The sequence below is a fragment of the Hyperolius riggenbachi genome, chromosome 8, assembly GCF_040937935.1.
Source record: "Hyperolius riggenbachi isolate aHypRig1 chromosome 8, aHypRig1.pri, whole genome shotgun sequence".
In the NCBI taxonomy this organism is placed as follows: Eukaryota; Metazoa; Chordata; class Amphibia; order Anura; family Hyperoliidae; genus Hyperolius; species Hyperolius riggenbachi.
The window spans coordinates 85445786-85465200 of NC_090653.1; the positions used below are offsets into that span (position 1 = coordinate 85445786).

Here is a 19415-nt window from a genome sequence, read left to right on the forward strand (position 1 = left end):
GTGCAGCAGCGTGTCACCATTAAGCAATCGTACTGCGGCAGAGTGTCACCATTAAGCAATCTTACTGCGGCAGCGTGTCACCATTAAGCAATCGTACTGCGGCAGCGTGTCACCATTAAGCAATCGTACTGCGGCAGCGTGTCACCATTAAGCAATCGTATTGCGGCAGAGTGTCACCATTAAGCAATCGTACTGCGGCAGAGTGTCACCATTAAGCAATCGTACTGCGGCAGCGTGTCACCATTAAAGCGGAACTGCAATATAGAAAATAAATAAATAAATAAATAATCATACCAGTAGATTCTAAATTATAAACTATCTGTCTGTATGATTTTTGCCGCTCCCCGCTGCTGCAATCACTGTATTTTGTAATTTTTATTCATTTCCTGGTTTCAGCCAAGATGGCCACAGTGCCTGATAACTTCCGGGTTACTGCTCCTCATTAGTATGTATTTTTTTTTTGTGGTAGCGTGCACGAGAGGATTACAGCACTGCACATGCGTAACTTGTCCTCTCGTGCACTCTCAATCAAGAGCCCAGCTACCATTGCGAGTACACTTTTACTGTTTGTAATAACCTCCCTAGCGGTGAGAAGGAGCCTGGCTCGTCCAGCTAACAGTTGCTAAAAGTGGTATGGAGGAGCCAGGCTCGTGAACGCAGCCAGGGAGATTTGTAGCAGCTGATACACCCTCCCTCCACTGTGCATCCCTTCCTCCTCCTGCTGTTCCCCAGCGTTAGGCTGTAAACCCCCCCCCCCCCCCCCCCCCTCCACTGTACATTCATTCCTTCTGATTCCCCAGTGTTAGGCAATACATCCACCCTCCCTCCACTCTGCATTCCTTCTGATCCCCCAGCGTTAGGCTGTAAATCCCCCGTCCCTCTGCTGTGCATTCCTTCTGATCCCCCAGCGAGGCTGTAAATCCCCCCTCCCTCCACTGATCTCCCCCCTATTGTCGGCAGTGTCCCTGGCAGCGCTGTGAATAGGGCAGGGGGTGATTTACTCACGGAGGCTCTTTCCAGCGATGAACGAGTATTCTTCTCTGCATCCAGCTCTGGGCTATTGTAAACAGCACACGTGGCTGACTGTATACAATAGCCCAGAGCTGCATGCAGAGAAGAATACTCGTTCATCGCTGGAAAGAGCCTCGGTGAGTAAAACACCCCCTGCCCTATTCACAGCGCTGCCAGGGACACTGCCCACAATAGGCTGGGGGATCAGAAGGAAGGAATGTACAGAGGCCTGTCTCCTCCTCGTTCATGTGTCATATCAGCGCTCACGCTGCGCTGAAGGAACGAGTGTGGAGTGGCACTGGTGGGGCGGAGAAAGGGCGGGTACCTGGCCTGAGGGGAAGTAAACCATTTAGCAGGGAGAGGAACACTGACTGTCTGCCTGATTTTAGCATCGACTTATAAGTCGATGCTGTTTACCGGCAGAATCTCGGGATGGAGAGAACACACAAAGAGCTCCATAGGGCGCACAGAGGTATGTCATCGTTAAAGGTACATACCCATATTATCACATTGTATTAAAAAAAGATCCTTCAGTTCCGCTTTAAGCAATCGTACTGCGGCAGAGTGTCACCATTAAGCAATCGTACTGGGGCAAAGTGTCACCATTAAGCAATCGTACTGCGGCAGAGTGTCACCATTAAGCAATCGTACTGTGGCAGCGTGTCACCATTAAGCAATCATTGTGCAGCAGTGTGTCACCATTAAGCAATCGTACTGCGGCAGCGTGTCACCATTAAGCAATCGTACTGCGGCAGAGTGTCACCATTAAGCAATCGTACTGCGGCAGTCTCTCTCACACTTCCAGAAACTGCAACAGACACAACTTGCCAGGTAGCTAGGAGAGGGCAATGGTGTGGGCTGGGCTCAGGCCTAGTGGGGTCTGGCACTACCAAATGGTGGGGATAGTGACACTGACTGACACCCCAGTGGGGTGTCACACTATGAGGGTCATTTACACAAATAACAGGCAAAGAAAACCACTCACATAATCTGCCTCAGGAACAGCCTGTCGCTCAGCTCACTCCCCATTGCCAGCATATGTGTGTGCAGCTTGAACAGACCAGCTAAAACTGGATAAGGCTGGTCTGGAAATGTCGAGATCACTGACTGCACCAATGTTAAAATGGGGGAGGGGGGAGTCTGGGCAGAACTTACCACAGCAGTAGGTACACCATACACACAGACAGTTCCACTCTACTCCTCCCCCCACACACAGTTTGCAGGTGGCCCGACTCATTGTTCAGTCTGCAGACAGTCCCTCTTCCCTCAGCTCCCTGGCCATGCCCGCCTCCTTGCTGACATCTGTCTGTGGGCTGGGCTCTGGCCACATGATCCCCCTCCCCGAGAGAGTAATGTTTATGTGTGTGTGACTGACGTCACGTCAGACTCAGTCACTCGGTCAGGACTCACTGGAGCAGGCAGGAGGAGGAGCAGAGCGGCCAGCCTAGCATCAGATCGTGCTGCGGATGCAGGCGGCTGCTGCTCTGACACCAGGACTTCCTCCTCCAGGCTCCACCATGTGACTCCACTCCGTTGCCATGCCTCCCGCCCGTCCCTCGCAATCGGCTATCGCCGATAATCAGCCAGCCGCCAGCCCGGTGCCCAGCTGCAGCCCAGCCTGAGTCAGAGAGGGAGAGAGAGACTCAAGGCAGCGCGGCAGCAGCAGCCGGACTGTCAGCTTGGTGGCTGGCGGCCGTGGCCTCATACTTCCGGGTTCGGCAATCTAGGGGGGGCCGCAGCTGGCTAGGTGCGGACGCCCATGGTGACGGCACAGCTGCGGCCATAGGTAGTGACAGGAGAGGAGTGACAGCACAGCTGCAGCCAGAGGTAGTGACAGGAGAGGAGTGACGGCACACCTGGAGCCAGAGGTAGTGACAGGAGAGGAGTGACGGCACAGCTGCAGCCAGAGGTAGTGACAGGAGAGGAGTGACGGCACAGCTGCAGCCAGAGGTAGTGACAGGAGAGGAGTGACGGCACAGCTGCAGCCAGAGGTAGTGACAGGAGAGGAGTGACGGCACTGCTGCAGCCAGAGGTAGTGACAGGAGAGGAATCTCTGCACAGCTGCAGCCAGAGGTAGTGACAGGAGAGGAGTGACAGCAAACCTGCGCGGACATGAAGCAGTGGTGACCAGGGGTAGACGCGCCGGCGGAGCAGGTAATGTATTGGCGCTCTATTGCGTCGGTCGTCGGGCACTCGAACGCCGCTTGCGATGCGCTCCCTACCCACGGGCGATCGACGGTAATTTTCCGCACGGAGCGATCGACGGGATCGGACGAAATGGATCGAAATTCGGCGTGTAGCGAGAACGATTGGCAGCAGATTCGATCCCAGTGATCGAATCTGCTGTCGAAACGGCAGCAAATCGGGTCAGTGTATGGCCAGCTTTAGTATAGTTATTGCCTACCTTTTCATACACTCCCAGACCAATTGTCTAGGCAACACAATAGAACAAATTCAGCCTAATCTTATCTGGACATATAAATACAGACACCCCCAAACACTTAGATTAAGCTGATGTGATTCAATTTTGTTGCCTATTGTGCCACTATTTGTGTATTATGTCTTTGACTTGTCTCTATTTACATTCCCAAATTGGATTAGGCTGTTTTTGTTCTATTGTATGTCACAGAGAATTGGTCCTCTGTGTACTAAGTTTGGCATGAGGCCTTTGGTTCTGGTGTGTTATGCCTGTGAAGTATGCCTCTTATGCTGGGAATACACGGTTCATTTTTTAGCTGATTAGATGGTTCAATAGATAATTTCCGACACGTCCAATCTCCCTTTCAAAGACGTGGCTGCTCGTTTTCTGTTAGAAGTGACTGGAAAAAAGTACGAAAAACGAGCGGAAGATAAGAGAGTCTACTGCAGAATCGAGTGGCAAAAACGTTCGAGAACAGAAACGCACAGCAGAAACGAACTGTGTATTCCCAGCATTAGAGCAAATGTCCCCAAAATAACAAATAATTAACATCATATCTCATATTAGTCACCTCTTGTACCCTTATGTTTACCCCTGGTCACCTCTTGTGCCCCTATGTTTCCCACTCTACCACCTCTTGTGCCCCTATGTTTCCCACTGTGCCAAACCACAGCTGCAGCCAGAGGTAGTGACAGGAGAGGAGTGACGGCACAGCTGCAGCCAGAGGTATGGAGAGGAGAAGAGTGACAGCACACCTTCAGCCAGAGGTAGTCCCAGGAGAAGAGTGAAGGCACAGCTGCAGCCAGAGGTAATGACAGGAGAGGAGTGACAGCACACCTGCAGCCAGAGGTAATGACAGGAGAGGAGTGACAGCACACCTGCCGCCAGAGGTACTGACAGGAGAGGAGTGACGGCTCACCTGCAGCCAGGAGGTACTGACAGGAGAGGAGTGACGGCACACCTGCAGCCAGAGGTAGTGACAGGAGAGGAGTGATGGCACCGCTGCAGCCAGAGGTAGTGACAGGAGAGGAGTGATGGCACAGCTGCAGCCAGAGGTAGTGACAGGAGAGGAGTGACACCACACCTGCAGCCAGAGGTAGTGACAGAAGAGGAGTGACTGCTCACCTGCAGCCAGAGGTAGTGACAGGAGAGGAGTGACACCACACCTGCAGCCAGAGGTAGTGACAGGAGAGGCGTGACAGCTCACCTGCAGCCAGAGGTAGTGACGGGAGGGGAGTAAGGGCACAGCTGCAGCCAGAGGTAGTGACAGGAGAAGAGTGATGGCACCGCTGCAGCCAGAGGTAGTGACAGGAGAGGAGTGACACCACATCTGCAGCCAGAGGTAGTGACAGGAGAGGAGTGACTGCTCACCTGCAGCCAGAGGTAGTGACAGGAGAGGAGTGACAGCACACCTGCAGCCAGAGGTACTGACAGGAGAGGAGTGACTGCACAGCTGTAGCCAGATATAGTGACAGGAGAGGAGTGACATCACAGCTGCAGCCATAGGAACTGACAGGAGAGGAGTGACAGCTCACCTGAAGCCAAAGATACTGACAGGAGAGGAGTGAAAGCACACCTGCAGCCAGAGGTAGTGACAGGAGAGGAGTGACAGCACAGCTGCAGCCAGAGGTAGTGACAGGAGAGGAGTGACAGCACAGCTGCAGCCAGAGGTAGTGACAGGAGAGGAGTGACAGCACACCTGGAGCCAGAGATACTGACAGGAGAGGAGTGACAGCACACCTGCAGCCAGAGGTAGTGACAGGAAAGGCGTGACAGCTCACCTGCAGCCATAGGTAGTGACAGGAGAGGAGTGACAGCACACCTGCAGCCAGAGGTAGTGACAGGAGAGGAGTGACGGCACAGCTGCAGCCAGAGGTTGTGTCAGGAGAGGAGTGACGGCACAGCTGCGGCCATAGGTAGTGACAGGAGAGGAATCTCTGCACAGCTGCAGCCAGAGGTAGTGACAGGAGAGGAGTGACAGCAAACCTGCGCGGACACGAAGCAGCGGTGACCGGGGGTAGTCGCGCCGGCGGAGCAGGTAATGTATTGGCGCTCTATTGCGTCGGTCGTCGGGCACTCGAACGCCGCTAGCGACGCGCTCCCTACCCGCGGGCGATCGACGGTAATTTTCCGCACGGAGCGATCGACGGGATCGAACGAAATGGATCGAAATTCGGCGTGTAGCGCGAACGATTGGCAGCAGATTCGATCCCAGTGATCGAATCTGCTGTCGAAACGGCAGCAAATCGGGTCAGTGTATGGCCAGCTTTAGTATAGTTATTGCCTACCTTTTCATACACTCCCAGACCAATTGTCTAGTTAACACAATAGAACAAATTCAGCCTAATCTTATCTGGACATATAAATACAGACACCCCCAAACACTTAGATTAGGCTGATGTGATTCAATTTTGTTGCCTATTGTGCCACTATTTGTGTATTATGTCTTTGACTTGTCTCTATTTACATTCCCAAATTGGATTAGGCTGTTTTTGTTCTATTGTATGTCACAGAGAATTGGTCCTCTGTGTACTAAGTTTGGCATGAGGCCTTTGGTTCTGGTGTGTTATGCCTGTGAAGTATGCCTCTTATGCTGGGAATACACGGTTCATTTTTTAGTTGATTAGATGGTTCAATAAATAATTTCCGACACGTCCGATCTCCCTTTCGATGATGTGGCTGCTCGTTTTCTGTTAGAAGTGACTGGAAAAAAGTACGAAAAACGAGCGGAAGATAAGAGAATCTACTGCAGAATCGAGTGGCAAAAATGTTTGAGAACAGAAACGCACGGCAGAAACGAACTGTGTATTCCCAGCATTAGAGAAAATGTCCCCAAAATAACAAATAATTAACATCATATCTCATATCAGTCACCTCTTGTACCCTTATGTTTCCCCCTGGTCACCTCTTGTGCCCCTATGTTTCCCACTCTACCACCTCTTGTGCCCCTATGTTTCCCACTGTGCCAAACCACAGCTGCAGCCAGAGGTAGTGACAGGAGAGGAGTGACGGCACAGCTGCAGCCAGAGGTAGTGAGAGGAGAGGAGTGACAGCACACCTTCAGCCAGAGGTAGTCACAGGAGAAGAGTGAAGGCACAGCTGCAGCCAGAGGTAGTGACAGGAGAGGAGTGACTGCACAGCTGCAGCCAGAGGTAGTGACAGGAGAGGAGTGACAGCACACCTGCAGCCAGATGTAGTGACAGGAGAGAAGTGACGGCTCACCTGCAGCCAGAGGTAGTGACAGGAGAGGAGTGACAGCACACCTGCAGCCAGAGGTAGACAGGAGAGGAGTGACAGCACACCTGCAGCCAGAGGTAATGACAGGAGAGGAGTGACAGCACACCTGCCGCCAGAGGTAGTGACAGAAGAGGAGTGACGGCTCACCTGCAGCCAGAGGTACTGACAGGAGAGGAGTGACGGCACACCTGCAGCCAGGAGGTACTGACAGGAGAGGAGTGACGGCACACCTGCAGCCAGAGGTAGTGACAGGAGAGGAGTGATGGCACTGCTGCAGCCAGAGGTAGTGACAGGAGAGGAGTGATGGCACAGCTGCAGCCAGAGGTAGTGACAGGAGAGGAGTGACACCACAACTGCAGCCAGAGGTAGTGACAGGAGAGGCGTGACACCACACCTGCAGCCAGAGGTAGTGACAGGAGAGGAGTGACTGCTCACCTGAAGCCAGAGGTACTGACAGAAGAGGAGTAACGGCACAGCTGCAGCCAGAGGTAGTGACAGGAGAGGAGTGATGGTACAGCTGCAGCCAGAGGTAGTGACAGGAGAGGAGTGACACTACACCTGCAGCCAGAGGTAGTGACAGGAGAGGAGTGACACCACACCTGCAGCCAGAGGTAGTGACAGGAGAGGCATGACAGCTCACCTGCAGCCAGAGGTAGTGACAGGAGAGGAGTGACGGCACAGCTGCAGCCAGAAGTAGTGACAGGAGAGGATCTACAGCACAGCTGCAGCCAGAAGTAGTGACAGGAGAGGAGTGACGGCACAGCTGCAGCCAGAAGTAGTGAGAGGAGAGGAGTGACAGCACACCTTCAGCCAGAGGTAATGACAGGAGAGGAATGACTGCTCACCTGCAGATAGAGGTAGTGACATGAGGAGTGACAGCACAGCTGCAGCCAGAGGTAGTGACAGGAGAGGAGTGATGGCACAGCTGCAGCCAGAGGTAGTGACAGTAGAGGAGTGACAGCACACCTGCAGCCAGAGGTAGTGACAGGAGAGGCGTGACAGCCCAGCTGCAGCCAGAGGTAGTGAGAGGAGAGGAGTGACAGCACACCTGCATCCAGAGGTAGTGACAGGAGAGGAGTGACTGCTCACCTGCATCCAGAGGTAGTGACAGGAGAGGAGTGACAGCACAGCTGCAGCCAGAGGTAGTGACAGGAGAGGAGTGACAGCACACCTGCAGCCAGAGGTAGTGACCGGACAGGGGTGACAGCACAGCTGCAGCCAGAGGTAGTGACAGGAGAGGAGTGACAGCACACCTGCAGCCAGATGTAGTGACAGGAGAGAAGTGACGGCTCACCTGCAGCCAGAGGTAGTGACAGGAGAGGAGTGACAGCACAGCTGCAGCCAGAGGTAGACAGGAGAGGAGTGACAGCACACCTGCAGCCAGAGGTAATGACAGGAGAGGAGTGACAGCACACCTGCCGCCAGAGGTAGTGACAGAAGAGGAGTGACGGCACACCTGCAGCCAGGAGGTACTGACAGGAGAGGAGTGACGGCACACCTGCAGCCAGAGGTAGTGACAGGAGAGGAGTGATGGCACTGCTGCAGCCAGAGGTAGTGACAGGAGAGGAGTGATGGCACAGCTGCAGCCAGAGGTAGTGACAGGAGAGGAGTGACACCACAACTGCAGCCAGAGGTAGTGACAGGAGAGGCGTGACACCACACCTGCAGCCAGAGGTAGTGACAGGAGAGGAGTGACTGCTCACCTGAAGCCAGAGGTACTGACAGAAGAGGAGTAACGGCACAGCTGCAGCCAGAGGTAGTGACAGGAGAGGAGTGATGGCACAGCTGCAGCCAGAGGTAGTGACAGGAGAGGAGTGACACCACACCTGCAGCCAGAGGTAGTGACAGGAGAGGAGTGACAGCACACCTGCAGCCAGATGTAGTGACAGGAGAGAAGTGACGGCTCACCTGCAGCCAGAGGTAGTGACAGGAGAGGAGTGACAGCACACCTGCAGCCAGAGGTAGACAGGAGAGGAGTGACAGCACACCTGCAGCCAGAGGTAATGACAGGAGAGGAGTGACAGCACACCTGCCGCCAGAGGTAGTGACAGAAGAGGAGTGACGGCACACCTGCAGCCAGGAGGTACTGACAGGAGAGGAGTGACGGCACACCTGCAGCCAGAGGTAGTGACAGGAGAGGAGTGATGGCACTGCTGCAGCCAGAGGTAGTGACAGGAGAGGAGTGATGGCACAGCTGCAGCCAGAGGTAGTGACAGGAGAGGAGTGACACCACAACTGCAGCCAGAGGTAGTGACAGGAGAGGCGTGACACCACACCTGCAGCCAGAGGTAGTGACAGGAGAGGAGTGACTGCTCACCTGAAGCCAGAGGTACTGACAGAAGAGGAGTAACGGCACAGCTGCAGCCAGAGGTAGTGACAGGAGAGGAGTGATGGCACAGCTGCAGCCAGAGGTAGTGACAGGAGAGGAGTGACACCACACCTGCAGCCAGAGGTAGTGACAGGAGAGGAGTGACACCACACCTGCAGCCAGAGGTAGTGACAGGAGAGGCATGACAGCTCACCTGCAGCCAGAGGTAGTGACAGGAGAGGAGTGACGGCACAGCTGCAGCCAGAAGTAGTGACAGGAGAGGATCTACAGCACAGCTGCAGCCAGAAGTAGTGACAGGAGAGGAGTGACGGCACAGCTGCAGCCAGAAGTAGTGAGAGGAGAGGAGTGACAGCACACCTTCAGCCAGAGGTAAAGACAGGAGAGGAATGACTGCTCACCTGCAGATAGAGGTAGTGACATGAGGAGTGACAGCACAGCTGCAGCCAGAGGTAGTGACAGGAGAGGAGTGATGGCACAGCTGCAGCCAGAGGTAGTGACAGTAGAGGAGTGACAGCACACCTGCAGCCAGAGGTAGTGACAGGAGAGGTGTGACAGCCCAGCTGCAGCCAGAGGTAGTGAGAGGAGAGGAGTGACAGCACACCTGCAGCCAGAGGTAGTGACAGGAGAGGAGTGACTGCTCACCTGCATCCAGAGGTAGTGACAGGAGAGGAGTGACAGCACAGCTGCAGCCAGAGGTAGTGACAGGAGAGGAGTGACAGCACACCTGCAGCCAGAGGTAGTGACCGGACAGGGGTGACAGCACAGCTGCAGCCAGAGGTAGTCACAGGAGAAGAGTGACGCCCCATGCAGCTGCAATATGGGTGTGGCAATGCAAAAGAACATGGGCTCAGTCATGCGTGGTACCCAACATACATGACCTTAGCAGCCATACAAGTGCTCTTACGGAGGAAGTTTGAGCACCGCCATAGTGTTTCCCCCCAATATATACATAATCTGACAGCATTTCACACAAATTGCACGTAATCTGGCAGATTCCCTCCAACATACACATGATCTGGCAACGGTTTCCCTCCAAAATAAACCAATGTGACTACAACAGTTTTAACAATGGATCCATGACTGTTACAAATGTTACCATATATTTATGGATAATCCATAAAGGTGGCCATACATTAGGGGACTTGGTGGCCAATCGATCATCCGATTCAATTATAATCAAATCGGACGGAAATCGGTGCTGCCAAGTGCACGCCCGATCGATGATGTGACTAATTTTGTCCTGAAATTGGTGCATGAATTGGTCAGACAAGCTGCAAGGTGTAGGTGCGCGGCAGTAACAAAGAGCGATGAAACCCCCGGAGCGGTTTCCACATTGTAAAAACGTGTGCGTTTATACATTACCTGTCCCGTGTCACGGTGTCCTGCCCCTTTTCCCATCAGACCCATATATGCCATCAGCATGTGTGATGGAAGAGCGGCGGATTGGGACACTGGATGGGTACTGCGGCACAGCAGAGGTAATGTATAAATGCACACGTGCACACTAGGGAACAGCGGCAAGGCTGCGCACTGGGTCGATTTTCAAAAGATTTTAGCATGAAATTGATTGGAAAATCGGACTGTGGTGTATGGGCAGCTGATGGATCTCTCTCTGATCAGAGAGCGATCTGTCCCTTGGTCAAATCTGCCCATCACTGCTTGATGTATGGACACCTTAAAGAGGACCTGTAACTTTTAAAAAAAAATGTTTCCTGGGGGTACTTACCATGGGAGGGGGAAGCCTCTGGATCCTATTGAGGCTTCCCCATCCTCCTCCATCCCACGTTCGCAGTGCTAGCAGTCCCCGAACAGCAGCCATGTAAATATTTACCTTCCCGGCTCCAGCTCAGTAGCGGCTCTAAGCTCAGGGTCATTCGGAAATAGTCAATCCCAATCGGATCTGCTCTACTGCACAGGCGCAATTCGCGTGCACAGTAGAGTGGTCCCGATCAGGATCGGCTATTTCCACCTGATCCCGAGATGAGAGCCGCTACTGCGCCTTCGCTGGGGAAGGTTAATATTGCCACAGCCGACTTTACTTGTGGTTTTGGGTGCCCAGCGCAGCCACTGTGGGATGGAGGACAGGGAAAGCCTTGATAGGATCCAGAGGCTTCCCCCTCCCGAGGTAAGTACCCCCCAGGGGACATTTTTGAAGTTACAGGTTCTGTGTGTGTGATATCCCAGCTGCAGCCGTCTATTGTCAGGGCTGCCATTGAAATGTGAGCTGCAGCAAAGAGAACATTGTCTATATAAGGCTTCCTTAGCCATCCAATCTAGCCTCTGCAATGCTGGGAAATGCTCCTGCAGTCAGCCACTCACATAACCATCCTCATGTTACCACATCCTCACGGGGCCAAATTGGAGGGAAAAATAAACTGGAGAGATCATTGGCCAAGGGGAGGGACAAAGGCTGAGGCTGGGTTGCAGTAACTGGCTGGTTAAACTGAGGGGTGGGACTGTCTCATACAGCAGGGAACTCATAATGGGCTCTATTCAGAAAACTTTACCGCAAGTTTTCCGCTCAAAACAGCTGACTTTCCTGACCATTTAGCAAAGTGGGCATTCATAAAGGCTGTTTCCGCATGAAAATCTGACATTCCTGTGCAGTGCGGGAAATTACCGCCTTGTGCAGAGATTATCACAACACATGTCACTGAAGGTTAATTCATAAAGATTAGAGCAGGTGGAATGTGTGTGGAGAAACCTGGCTGTTTAGATAAGGCATAAGCCAGCAATGACAGGCAAACTAATGGAGAGACAGACCTCCCAGGCAGCTGCAGTGAGAAGAGAGCAGACAAGGCGTTCCGGAATACCAAGGCTGTGTTTTTTTAACCCCTTGGGTACCTGTTTTCAGATAAATTTCACATCGGAAAGCTTGCATGTGTAACATTTCTGGAACTTTTTCTAAGCTGCAGCAATTAAGTAGATTGATTAGGAAGACTAATTAGACAGATTCAGCGCAGATTCAGGAGGAGAGGCAGAAAAATGCACATGTAAAGGGATGCTGGGGCTGCCTCCTTTATACTAGCTGTCTCTGGGCTCTATTCATAAAACCTTACCGCAAGTTTTCCGCTCAAAACAGCGGATTTTCCCGTCCATTTAGCAAAGTGGGCATTCAAAAAAGCTGTTCCCGCATGAAAATCTACAATCCCCCAGCAGAGCGAGAAATTTCCGCCTTCTCCAGTGTTTTTCTAGATTTATCTAGAAAAAAGTAACAAAATGGCCATTCATAAAGATTAGAGGAAGCGGTATGTGGACGGGAAATACCGCTTCCTCTGATTTTGCGGATTACATACAAGTGAATGGGACAGACCTCCCAGAGAGAGCAGTGCACGGAGGGACTCTGCTGGCTGAAGTGTTTCCGCATGCCTTCCGACAGCTTACCGCCAGCTTTCAGCGGGAGATCTCCGCTCTTGCATCGCAGCTTTCAAGATTTCTTTGAATGACCACCCAGAAGTGTAAAATACCGCTGCGGTATTTTCCCTCCAGGAGTTTTTTCGCCACATCTTTTTTATGAATAGAGCCCTCTGCAGGAGAAAATGTATCAACTCAGCCAGCAAATGTAACAACTCAGCCAGTACTGCCAGTTTAGTGGGGAATTCCCCGACCTATTATCGCAAGTGTAAACATTTTTATGAATTAGCACACAAGTCTAAAATACCATGTGGTGTTTTCCCTCCAAGATTTTTTTTTACTGCAAATGTTTTATGAATAGAGCCCATTGTAACATGTTGTGGGCGGGGCTTAGCACTAGCATCAGCCTGCAGCTATCACTATGGGCTGCGGCTGAGCCTGTCACAATAAATTCCACTGCCCACTAGGCCAATCACTGGCAGGGGGTGTGGATTTGATGTCTTATGCCTGCTCCAGCAGCAGAAGCTAGCCTCGTGCCTCAGCAAGCAGTTACCAGGCAGAAGTGAGCAGTTGAGAGAGTTTGAGAGGAAAGGAGGCCTAAGTAGCTGGGCTCACATATTCTCTGTTAGGGGGAGGGAGAGGGACACAGATTGTGCATGCACAACAGCAGCACACAGCCAACAGCAGCAGCACAAAGCCAGCAGCAGCACAAGCCCCCAGCACAAAGCCAGCAGCAGCACAAGCCCCCAGCACACAGCCAGCAGCAGCACAAGCCCCCAGCACACAGCCAGCAGCAGCACAAGCCCCCAGCACACAGCCAGCAGCAGCACAAGCCCCCAGCACACAGCCAGCAGCAGCACAAGCCCCCAGCACACAGCCAGCAGCAGCACAAGACCCCCACACACAGCCAGCAGCAGCACAAGCCCCCAGCACACAGCCAGCAGCAGCACAAGCCCCCAGCACACAGCCAGCAGCAGCACAAGCCCCCAGCACACAGCCAGCAGCAGCACAAGCCCCCAGCACACAGCCAGCAGCAGCACAAGCCCCCAGCACACAGCCAGCAGCAGCACAAGCCCCCAGCACACAGCCAGCAGCAGCACAAGCCCCCAGCACACAGCCAGCAGCAGCACAAGCCCCCAGCACACAGCCAGCAGCAGCACAAGACCCCAGCACACAGCCAGCAGCAGCACAAGCCCCCCACACACAGCCAGCAGCAGCACAAGCCACCAGCACACAGCCCCCAGCAGCAGCTCCCCAGTCACACAGAAGCCATAACCCCCCCCCCCCCATCACACAGCCATAAGCAGCTGCCCCCAGTCACACAGCAGCTGCCTCCCCGGTCACACAGAAGCTGCATCTGACCCCTTCCCCATCACACAGCAGCCGCCTCCCATCACACAGGGAGAGGAGAGCTGAGTTTAAAAGTGTAGGTAAGTAAAGCCAACTGCATTAGGACTGGGCTTGTGTCAGCTTGCTTAGCACAGCAAGAGTAGCCACCAGCACCGCTTAAAGGGATACCTGAGGTGAGAGGTATATGGAGGCTGTCATATTTATTTCCTTTTAAGCAATACCAGTTTCCTGGCTATCCTGCCAATCCCCTGCCTGTAATGTTTTAGCTATAGACCCTGAACAAGCTTGCAGCATGTCAGGTGGTTCTGAGTGTTCTAACAAGATTAGCTGCATGCTTGTTTCTGGTGTGATTCATGCATTACTGCAACCACATAGACCAGCAGGACTGCCAAGCAACTGGCATTTTTTAAAAGGAACTACATGCCAGCTTCCATAGGTCTCACACCTTGGGTTCCTTTTAAATCAGGGACTTATCTACATTTCAGTAAGTAGCTGATGCCCCCTTTCCCACAAGCAATATTTACCTTTTCTCAAATAGATCAGGAGGGTCTGTATGGTGGATATTGTGGTGAAGCCCCTCCCACAGGGTGATGTCCTGACAGTTTGCTGTCTTTGACCCTCATTGCATTGTGGGAAATTGTGGCTTTTTCCAACAAACAAGCAAGCAGTATCTTCCTCTGTGCATAGAAGTCAGTAATGAACATTCCGTGCTGATCACCTGGCAGAACTAAAGATGTCACTCACCATCAGGGATATATTTCAGAATGTAAATCAGGGAAAGGAAATATTTTACAATGGGAAACCACTTGCTAAATTATCAATAGATAAATATTGTAAACAATAAGTAATTCTGTTGTCATTTTCACTACAGTTCCTCCTTTAAATCAGTTTAGCTTTACTTACCTGGAGCCTCCTCCAGGACTAGAAGTCTTGTGTAGTCCTTGCTGCAGTTCTGCTGCCACCCATTCTTCCTTTGTCCCCTTCAGCAGTGGCTTCTGTGCAAGCACGGGTGTGTGCGTGCAATCCTGAGTTCTCATGCCTGGGAGCATTCTGCACAAGGGCAGTACTACTGCGCAGAACACTCCGAGCCACAGGCGCATGAGCGGTGCATGCACCCATGCATGTGCAGAAGCCAGTGACCACTATGGAGTGGACAGCAGAAGACTGGGCGACAACAGAACTGCTGCGAGGGACACAGACTTCTAGGAGCTGCAGGAAGCCCAAGGTAAGTAAAGCTACATTGATTTCATTTGCCTCATGTTTCCTTTAAGTGCACCTGTAGAATTTTTGTACCAAATTGAACCTCTCTATAAGGGAGATTTGGAACTTGGTATGGGGGTTAGGGAGCACCATTTCTTACCTGGGGGCTGCTCGTGTAGCCCCTTGTCCCTGCGATGATTGCCAGCTGCAGCTTGCTGCACCTAAAAGAATCCCACTGTAGAGTGCGCTCCTGGCCGCACTGCATACTACAGCTCCCAGTATACATTGCGGCATGCATCTGCTGGCATGCATTGTGTCTGGGAGTGTACTCTACTGCAGGATTCTTTGAAGTAGCCCCCAGTATGTAAGTCATGGTGCTGCCCTTAACACCCCCACCCCAAAGCATACTAAGTTAGGAACCTCACTTATGGCAATTCTGTTTGCAAGAAAATAGAGGTTTACCTTTTTCATGAATTAGTGCTCAATGGGCTCTATTTACAATAAGCAGTTCGGGAAGAAAAAAAACATTGGAGATAAAATTCCTTGTGCGGTATTTTACACTTTTTTTTATTCCAAATTCACAAACCTTTTCTCCCATGAGGCAGAAGTTTGGTAATTTACCGAACAAACTGCCTCAATCCACTAAGCCCTGGTCAGTAAGTTTCACTTAGCAGCCTTCTAGCAGGCAGGGAGCTGTGTGTGTGACTCAGAGGTTTTCCAAAATGTGTCACCTGTCATTCCTGTAGATGTGCTGGAGCCACCAGGGGGAGCTCTTCTATGTGCTAAAATACAAATATGCACATCTAAATGCATGCCGGCAGAGTTGTAGCTTGTCTCTGCATTGATACGCTGAAAGTCCCACCTGCATACCTATTGCATCCAATTAGCATGAGAAGCAGGCTGTGTGGCTCTCCCTATTGGCTGCCAGGTTCTCCCCAAAGGCTGTCTGTCAAGTTACTGCACAGAGACAGCATGAGGAGAGCAGGTTGTGGGCTGGAGAAAATTACCAAACGCTTTTGTCCGGTAAATTAAGTGTGCAAAGCATTGTGAATTGACATTTCCCGGCATAAGTCGGTATTTACCTCACTAGTCGGGAACTGTTTTTTTTTTTTTCTTTTTTTGTTTGTGTGGTAACAAGTTTAGTGAATTGTAATTTATTAAGGTAATCAGAAAAATCAGCTGTTTTGAGCATTAACAAATGCAATAGTGCTTTCTGAATAGAGCCCACTGTACTTTAAAGGGGAACTGAAGTAAGAGGTATACGGAGGCTGCCATATTTATTTCCTTTTAATCAATACCAGTTGCCTGGCAGCCCTGCTGGTCTATTTCTCTGCAGTAGTATCTGAATAACACCAGAAACAAGCATGCAGCTAGTCTTGTCAGATCTGAGTTTAAAGTCTGAAACACCTGATCTGCTGCATGCTTGTTTAGGGGCTATGGCTAATAGTATTAGAGGAAGAGGATCAGCAGGGCTGCCAGGCTACTGGTATTGCTTAAAAGGAAATAAACATGGCAGCCTCCATATACCTCTCTCTTCAGCTCCCCTTTAACCACCCTGGCGTTCTATTAAGATCGCCAGGGCGGCTGCGGGAGGGTTTTTTTTAAATTTAAAAAAAAAACTATTTCATGCAGCCAACTGAAAGTTGGCTGCATGAAAGCCCACTAGATGGCGCTCTTGAGGCGTTCTTCTGATCGCCTCCGGCGGCCAAAAGTAACACGGAAGGCCGCAATGAGCGGCCTTCCGTGTTTTGCTTACTTCGTCGCCATGGCGACGAGCGGAGTGACGTCATGGACGTCAGCCGACGTCCTGACGTCAGCCGCCTCCGATCCAGCCCTTAGCGCTGGCCGTAACTATTTGTTCCGGCTGCGCAGGGCTCAGGCGGCTGGGGGGACCCTCTTTCGCCGCTGCTCGCGGCAGAGCGGCGGCGATCAGGCAGCACACGCGGCTGGCAAAGTGCCGGCTGCATATGCTGCTCTTTATTTCGTAAAAATCGGCCCAGCAGGGCCTGAGCGGCAGCCATCGGCGGGGATGGACGAGCTGAGCTCGTCCATACCGCTAAGATGGTTAAAGTAGGGATGATCAATGAAACACAAATAAGTTCATGCATATTTGTCTAAATGTTTATGCAAATATATGCAGCTTGCAAATGAACCAATCAATTGAACCTGTGTGGGACTTGACTGGTCAAATTCCAAGCTGAATATATTTGCATACAAATTTACATACATCCTGAGCAGTGGAGCTGAAGTCAGTTGAAGCAATTTTGGTACCTGGAATCGTTGGTTTCACTAAACTGAGGAGTCAGTTGGATGATTTTTGTAGCTACTCCACAGCTCTGCATAAATCTGCATGAACTCCAATATTTGCATCTCATTGATCATCCCTAGTTTAAAGTGTGCAAGCATTTATACTTGGCACTTCCTCCAGCCCCCTGTGGGCTCCCTCGCCATCCTCCAGGGCTGCTCCATTCCTCCGCTGGCTGGCCTGGTTTAAGGGAACCTTAACTGAGGGGTATGGATGTTTCCTTTTAAACAATACCAGTTGCTTGGCACTCCTGATGATCTCTTTTGCTGCAGTAGTGGCTGAATCACACACCTGAAACAAGCATGCAGCTAATCCAGTCTGACTTCAGTCAGAGCACCTGATCTGTATGTCTGTTCAGGGGATGTGGCTAAAAGTATTAGAGACATAGGATCAGCAGGGGAGTCGGGCAACTGGTATTATTTTTAAAGGAAAAATGCATATACTTCTCAGTTTAGGTTCCCTTTAAAGCTGTGACTGGGCTCAGTCATGTTCCCCTGTGTATACCTGACTGTGTGCAGCCCCAATGGTGCTTCTGTGGCCGGTTGTCTGCACAGAATACTCCTAGCCACAGGAGTGCGGCCACGGATGCTCAGTCATGCATTTGCAGAACTTCCAGACTACCGAGCTGGACAGCGGATAAATGGATGGGACTGGGAGGATGGTGAGGAAGCCCACGGCCTACAGGGGGCTGGAGAAAGTACCCAGGTAACTATAAATGCTTGCAGTCTGGAAGTCTTGGGTTTCCTTTTAGTACAAACAGGAGGTTGAACTGTGTGCTTGTTGGGCAGTTCTGTGGGTACTTATCCGTTAGCCGGGCGCATCCGGCAGTAGCGCTAATTACTATTCCCCCTCCAGGCCGCCATGGATAGTAGGGAAAGATGTAACTCTGGTGGAGATTTGTCGCCTCCAACAGGATGCGCCCGGCTAAGGGAAAAGAACCGTTCACTGTACCGTCTGCTGCCTGCCAGTTGGTATGGGTCAGCTATCCTGCAGTACAGTAGGTCAGGCCCAGTGCACACCAAGCGGATTTGGATGCGGTCCGCCAGCCGCATCCGCCTGTAAATCCGCTTGGCTAATGTATTTTAATGGGCTGGTGCACACCGGCGGTTTGTTTTTTGCCAAACTGCAAACGTGCCTCCTGCTGCACATTTGCAGTTTGCTAAAAAACCTCAAACCGCCGGTTTGCACCAGCCCATTGAAATACAATAGCCAAGCGGATTTACAGGCGGATGCGGCCGGCAGATCGCATCCAAATCCGCTCGGTGTGCACTGGGCCAAATCTCTGAAATCTGCACCAAAAATTGCTAGCGGTTTTGGTGTGCACTGGGCCTCACACAGCATAGCATCACCAGGTCAGTTGGTCACTCAGCCAGCACAACATCACCAGCAGGCCAGCCGAGCACAACACACAGGCCAACATAGAAGCTCTGCCATTATTGTAAAATGCTGCCTGTTTATGGTATTTCTATGTGGGAACACGTGTCACAGCTTGACTCTGGCCTGGTGCCCCAGATCTCCCAGGGCCCTAGCAATGCCCCTGGTCAATGAAATGGTAACAATTTTGTGTTGATGTCAATTTTATATTGATTGGAGGCAATTTTTTGCTGCTTAGAATTTGACCATTAAAATATAGCCAGTATTTGTTACAGAGTCCCTGACTAGGGATCGGCAATGAAATGCAAATGATAGCAAGCTGGTGCAATATTATGCAAAATTTACATGCAAATGTATGCATCTTGAAAATGGATAATCACCATGGCAGGATTTATCTGGCCAATTTCTAAGCTGTATGTATTTGCATATAAAATTGCATGATCCTGCATCAACTTGTTAGCATTTGCATCTTATTGACCCTCCCTACTACTGCATTGTGGGAGTTCCCGCCTCCTGCACACAGGTGGTCTTAGCTCCAACTATAAGCTGTTTTCTGACCACCTGGGAAATTGGTCTGGTGTGAAGTGCATTCCTGAAGGTGTTTTTTTTTTTTTTTTTGGGGGGGGGGGGGGGATGTGATGTGTTGTGGTGTGGTGTTTTGGAAGGCAGGTGGGTTATACATCAGTATACATGGTGGATATGCTGCTGTGGTGGATAACAGGTCTGTATTAAGTGTGTGTGTGTGTGTGTGTGTATTATATGGGGCCTGGATCAATATAATACACTTTCTATTGGTTTTCAGGGGTGCGCTAATACCCCTTTTCAAACTTGCCAAA

At 51.4% G+C, this 19415-nt stretch overlaps 1 protein-coding gene across 1 annotated transcript in view; it reads right to left on the reverse strand.

Annotated features, from left to right (window-relative positions):
- The window catches only part of LOC137529005 (cytochrome P450 2C8-like), a 190139-nt gene extending 187884 nt beyond the window's left edge, over positions 1-2255 (reverse strand). Inside the window, exon 1 of the mRNA XM_068250862.1 lies at positions 2167-2255. The gene's annotated coding sequence lies outside the window, so the exon portion shown is untranslated. The remainder of the gene's footprint in view (positions 1-2166) is intronic.
- Positions 2256-19415: the final 17160 nt, after the last annotated feature.